This window comes from Gracilinanus agilis, chromosome 5 (assembly GCF_016433145.1).
Source record: "Gracilinanus agilis isolate LMUSP501 chromosome 5, AgileGrace, whole genome shotgun sequence".
Taxonomy (NCBI): domain Eukaryota; kingdom Metazoa; phylum Chordata; class Mammalia; order Didelphimorphia; family Didelphidae; genus Gracilinanus; species Gracilinanus agilis.
The window spans coordinates 256271358-256278082 of NC_058134.1; the positions used below are offsets into that span (position 1 = coordinate 256271358).

The 6725-nt window shown below is 33.4% G+C and overlaps 1 non-coding gene across 1 annotated transcript; it reads right to left on the bottom strand.

The window, feature by feature from the left end:
• Positions 1 to 1251: 1251 nt before the first annotated feature.
• Positions 1252 to 1356, bottom strand: LOC123250784. The gene has a single exon (XR_006506424.1). It is a non-coding gene; the product is annotated as a U6 spliceosomal RNA (small nuclear RNA).
• Between the last annotated feature and the right edge of the window lie 5369 nt (positions 1357 to 6725).

Below are 6725 nucleotides of genomic sequence, written 5' to 3' on the forward strand. Positions count from 1 at the left end.
TGTGTATAAGAATATATATATATATATATATCCCTTCTACTAACACATATTCCAAATTTAACAAACCAGACAAACCAACCAAAGAAAGAAGCTTTGTAAAAAGCAGGCAAAGTCTAGTCAAACAAATTCCCACATTGACCCTCATACAAAATGTTTTTCTTTTCCTGAATTTTAAGTTCTTCACTTCTATGAAAGGAAATGAGCATTAACTTCTTCTTTAGCATTTTAGACTCGTGGTTTATCTTTATAATAAGCAGAGTTCTAAATTCTTTCAAAGTTGATTTTCCCTATAATGCTGTTCTCTTAACATTGTTCATTCCTATCTTCATCAGCAAATTTTTCAACTCTTCTCAGTTTCATTTTATGTTACAATAATACTCCATTGAATTAATATAATATAATTTATTGAATCATCCTCCAATAGGAAGAGATATCCTTAATTTCTCATTTTAGGCTACAATCAGAAGTCAATATATAGGTGTGTTTTCCCCATTTTTAGGTCCTTTAACACTTTCTTTCATATCTTTGGTCTAATTGTAGTATATCTGGGTCAAAGAGTTTTAATAGCTTTCTGGTTATAGTTATAAATTGTTTTCCAGAAGGACTAGACCAATGACAGCTGTACCAAGAGTGAATATACCAGTAGTGTGCCTATTTTCCCTTAGCCCCAACAACATTTATCATTTTTCTCTTTTGTCATCTTTGCCAGGTTGATAGATGTGACGTTGAACATAAAAGTTGTCTTAATTTGCATTTCTCTAATTATTAGTGATTGGGACCAATATTTTTTCACAAGGCTGTTGATGATTTGGATTTCTTTCTTTGACCCCTCTCTATTCATGTCTTTTGGTCATTTTTCTACTTTGGTAATGACACTCAGTTTTATAAATTTAAATCAGTTCTTGACATAGCTGGTATATTAGAGCTTTAGAGAAAATAGCTGCAAAGACTCGCCCTTCTGATTAACTTTCCTTTCCAATTTTAGCTAATTAGAATTATTTTCATAGAAACTTTTTGATTTTATATTTTCTGAGTCTTTGTTAGAGAAATTCATTTATATCAATTAAATATCCATTAATAATTCTATAACCAGTATTGATACCATTTTGGATCTCTTTTATACATTTTCATAGTCTATAACTTGTGTAAATAGTTTAAGATTAAAGTATAACACTTGTATACATTCTCTTTTTTCCTCATTATTTACATTTCTTCTAGCTTTTTATGTTTCTGATCTTTAAAAAAAGGTATTTTTAAATGAAATGCTTCACCAACTAGCATGCCATCCTTGCACAAGCGCCATATTAATCTTCTCTATATCATTCCAATTTTGTATGTGTGCTGTTGAAGCCAGCATTGTATCTGATCTTCATTCAGACATCTGATTCAGGGCTGACTTCCACATCAGTAATGACCTTTCCGTTTTATTCAAGCATAATCAATTTCATTTTTATGAAGTTATTCAGTGCTTGCCATTTCTAGAACTTCCTAGGCATTTTTATTAATATTATTCATCATGCAAATTGATGAACCCTCTTTATAAGTTAAGAACATTTGGATTTCTGATGCCTTTTTCCTGATTCAAGCTTGACTTTTTTCCCCATTTCCCCTTTTCTAACGACTGATGTCACTGATGATTCAACTTGGGATATGTTAGTAAGGCTTTCATTGAATGGGGGCAGGTAAATAATGCAAAGGTTATAATACCAGACCTAGAATAAGGAAGACCTGATTTCAAATCTACCCCTTAGAAACTTGCTAGCTGTTTGGTCCTGAACAAGTCACCTGACCTATATCTACCTAAGTTTCTTCTTCTGTAAAATGGGGATAATAACAGCAATTACTTTACAGAGCTCTTGTGGGGATAAAATGAAATTATAATGACAAAATGCCTATAACAGAGCCTGGAATATAGTAAACACAATATAAGGATTAATTATTTCTTTCACTATTATATTTTTTATTACTCTTGAACTCTCCACCTTCTTCTAGGCTTGCTGGCATATAAGTATCAATTATTCTTATGATTAAAATTCAAATGTTATAAAATGCTGGTTATTATTAATGTAATATGTATTACTAGTAATAATATAATTAGTATAATCAGTTTTTGTCATATTCAACTCTTCATGACCCCAATTGGGATTTTCTTGGCAAAGATATGGAGTGGTCTGCCATTTTTCCTCCTCCAGTTCATTTTACTAATGTTTGGTCAGCCTATGCACACAATGGAGAAAAGAATGCTTATTGCTCATATCATTATCTAATTAGATGTACATTTTATAAAGCTTATCTATCAGTCTGTATTTCTGGGGCAAATTGTACAAATGGACAAAGTGGACCTGTAGTTAAAGAGGGAAAGAATGGCCTAAATTACTTTCAGGAAATGACTAAATTTCCTTAATGATCCTAAGCTTTTTTAATATCAATATTGTTCTGAGTGGCAGAGGTATGGACTTATATCTGCTATTTTGGTTCTAAATCTATGATCCTTTAACATCTGTTATGACATCAGTTAACCTCTCAATTTCCTAAGCAACTTAGGGATAACAATAACCAAAGAACTAAAATTAAATATGATACAAAAATCAAAGGAATATTCTATAATGAATCTGAGCTGGATATAACTAATAAACAAAAAAATAGAGGTCTTAAGGTCAGTGACTATTAATTTTGCCTTTCTTTGGTATGCCCCCTCCACACTTATCACAATGCCTTGCACATAATAAGCACTTAAAAATATTTATTGGCCAAATAACTGAAAAGATGGGTGACTATAAAAAAGGATGTTTTTCAGCCCAATCTGAGTGCTGTACTGCTATTCTCACACTCTCAGAAGAAATTAAGAGAGGCCTGAGCATCTCGTGGAATGAACAGACATATTCGTCGTTAGAGGAGACATTCAAATTAACATTTTTCTGGATCCTTTTAAGAATAATCCTAGAATTTCCTTATAAATTCTACAATTCAGATATATAAAGAATTCATACTAAGCTCCCCTCCTAAGGCCAAAACTGGGTTTTTACTCTCCCCCAAAACTTATTGACCTGCTGTAAAAAAGACATAATGCAATTTAATTCAACTGAACAAACATATATTAAGCACCTACTAGGTTTAGTTCATGTCTGATTCTTTGTGATCCCATGGACCATAGCTATGTATGTGATTTTCTTGGCATGAATACTACAGTAGTTTGTCATTTCTTTTTCCAGTGGATCTAGTAGATCCTTTTGTCAGAATATCAGAGGTTAAGTGACTTGCTCCAGGTCCAACAACTAGGAAGCATTTGAGGCTGGATTCAAACTCAGATCTTCTTGACTCTCAAACTACACAGAAAACAATTACTAGAAATTTGATGGAGTCGTAGTGGAACCTAAAGGTCTTTGGGTTATTGAGTGATGATGGTAGAGGAAGAAGATAGAAGTAGTAAGTGGGAGAAAGAGATTTTCTACCTTTAACAGTGGGGAAAGAGAATAGGGGAAAGCAAAGCATGAATGCTTCTGGTGTCAAAGGGTTGGTATGACCTTTCTGTTATTTTGAAAAGGAAGGTCTGATCCTATACTTTTATTAATGTGCAAGAACTCATACATGAAAACTTGTATTTATTGCAATTGAACTATGCAATAAGTTGCTTAGGAAATTGAGATGTTAAAGGATCATAAATTTAGAACTAAAATAGTAGAAATCAGTCCATACCTCTGCCATTTTACACATTAGAAAATGAAACTTACAGGGTCAAATAACTTGCACATAGTTATAAAACTAGCAATTATCAGACAGATTTTAAACTCATTGTTCTAACTTCAAAGCCAATACTTTACTTCATACTTCATTTGTAGTGACACATAATTGGAATGTTATAAGAAGATTTCTGTCTAAATCTCCCTGATTCCAAGGTCTGTCCTGTATCCATAATGCTCTGGTTTCTGAATTTTTGTTTTTCTTCAAAGAATAATAGATTTTGGAGGTAGATTTCCACTAAAGAAAAGTAAGATATTTTCTAGCCATAACTAATTGGCTTGAACTCTCTAAATATCATTATTTAATCACAGTAAGGAAAGAGGAAAGATGGATTCTTCTCTGAAGTCCTTTCAACCCCACCACTTCTGCTTTGAAGTCTTGAGACTCAAGTAGACAAGCTTGTACCAGGGGAATTTGACTGCCTTTGTACCCCTTTCAGTTTTGTTATTCTTTCTTAATCTTATTTTTATTAACTACCATTTATTTTCATTTTATATACATATATAACAATATACTATGTAGCATAGTAATGTAATATATATGATTTTTATAAATATGCTAATCCATGAGAAACAACTTCTCTCACTAGCTATGTCCAAAAACCTTTTTCTCATTCTTTTTTCCCCTCCATTTTCCCTACCCCCCCAAGAAAGCAGGTAATATGATGTAGGTTGTACATATATTAGCATATAATACATTTTTCTCTTTTCATCATGTTATCATAACAGATTGCTTCCACTAGAGAAAAATATATGGAGGAAATAAAGTGATGAACGGTATGTTGCAATCTGCATTTTTTTTTATGGTGGTAGACAGCCTTTGTTGTCCTGATTGTCTTGGAGTCAATTGTCCTGCATCCTTGCATTGTTGTTAATAGTTGAGCCATTCACAGGTAAACATCATAGAATATTGTTACTGTGTATGACATTTTCCTGTTTCTGCTCACTTCACTTTCCATCTCTTCATATAAATTTTTCCAGTATTTTGTTTGTGATCATCTTATTAGTCATTTTTGTATAATAGTATTCCATTATAATCAATATACTACAACTTGTTCAGCCTTTTGTTATTTCTTGATCTTAATTGAACACTTATCCAAGGATATATATATATATATATTCAGTTTTGGCAGCGAAGTTGTGAATTCAAAAGTCATGGATCTATATCAGTGTTCACTGGGATGTCATCAGCACCATCCATGTGAGTGGTTGGCCAAGACTATGGACTAGTGGGAAGTTTAGAGGAATTTCGGTTTCAAGTGGAATGTTAGTGCATGGATGCTTTAAAATGCAGAATGCTTTATTAAGCAGTCCTTGAAAATTGCTTTATGATGAGATTTAAATAGTGGTCTCTCAGCAGATTGGAGGAATAGTTATACGTTACTGAATCTTGCTAAGTTACTGAATTTTGTTCTGTTAATGAGTTGTCTATGAATTTTTCATGTTTAGCCTTTTTGTTGAGTAGGAATATATTACTTATCTCAGGCCTGATTCACATAGTACATTGTTTATACTTTTTATTCCACCCCCACACTTTTTTGGAGGCCCCAAACCTGAGACATTAAGTGATCCATTAGAATTAAATTCATTCTCCAGGTTGAGTACTTAATGAGCTAATGAATGTTAGAAAAGGGGACCTCCTCTCAGAAGTAGTTTCCCCCAGGACTAAACTTGGTCTATACTCCGTACCTGAATATCAATTTGGAAGCAATGTAGCACTCCTAGACATTGTGAGTCTACCCAAGCAGTAAATCAAGATTTGAAAAGAAAGAAAATGTAAAATGAATTCCTTTTGGTCAGAAAGAAGCTTTCTCCTGAGTTCTTGAGAACAAGTAAGACATTAAATCCATTCTCTTGGCATTGGGGGCTAAAATGAACTACCAACCATTTATAGATAAAGACAATGGGTCTGAAATGCAGAGATACAAGCAATTATGTTCCAAATGTCCATTTGTAAGTTGATTGGAACTGGGAATACATTTACCCAGAGAAACAATGTTCAACATGATGGTTTCTAGCTCAGTCCACAAAAGCCTATTTAACACTTAATGTAGCTGAACTCTAGTGCTAATAGTATCTTAGACTCTAACAGTCATGTATAACAAAATGTTGCTGCAGGAAAATGCATTTTGAGTTCCAACTTGTAATGCCAGGGACAAATCTTCTCTTATTCAAGCTCATGCAGACCAAGTGTAGATTCCCTAACCATTGGTACAATCTTGCTAGTAGGAAAGAGATGGACATAGCTCTAATACACCAATGGGGGTTCCTGTGGTCTGGAGTAAGAGCTCCAAAGAGCAGAAACTGTGGGAGGGTGAGGAATTAGGAAAAATGATTGGTGGGACCATTGGATCTTGAGAGAGGGTAATAAGGATTAGGTCAGGAGAATGAGATTGATGATTGGAAATGGGGGTCCAAGGATGAAAGAGGAATTGAGATAGAAACTGCAAGGATAGTGAAGCCCAGGAAGGTAAGAAGATGAGACAAAATTCTGAAAGACGGCCAGTTAAGCTGGGAACTAGACAATGGGGAAGGGATAAGAAAGTGACAGGAGATTAAGAATTGTAAAGAGATATTAGTGCTGGCTGATGAAGGAAATGTTCTGGAGAAGGTGAAATAAAGATAATTTGTGTGGAATTGATAAAAAATTGAGTATTTTCCTTTTTTCCTTATGTATCTATTTCACAGATTAATTTATAATAACCCCAAAGAAAGAGTAGTTGGAGGTGATCTGAGGGCCTTGAGAAGGCAATGCAAAAATTAAAATTAATATATAATAATAACTTTAAATATTATATTTTTATAAGATTTATTAATAATCACTAGAAATAAAGTAATAAAAAGGTAAGGAGAGTTAATTCCATCTTCACAGAAATGGGGGCAAGTAGTGACTAGCAGTATGTGAAAGTAGTGAGAAGGAAGAGGAGAGAAGGGGCCAAAAGTATTCCCTGTCCTAACAAAGTGTTTCTTGATTTCTCATTATAT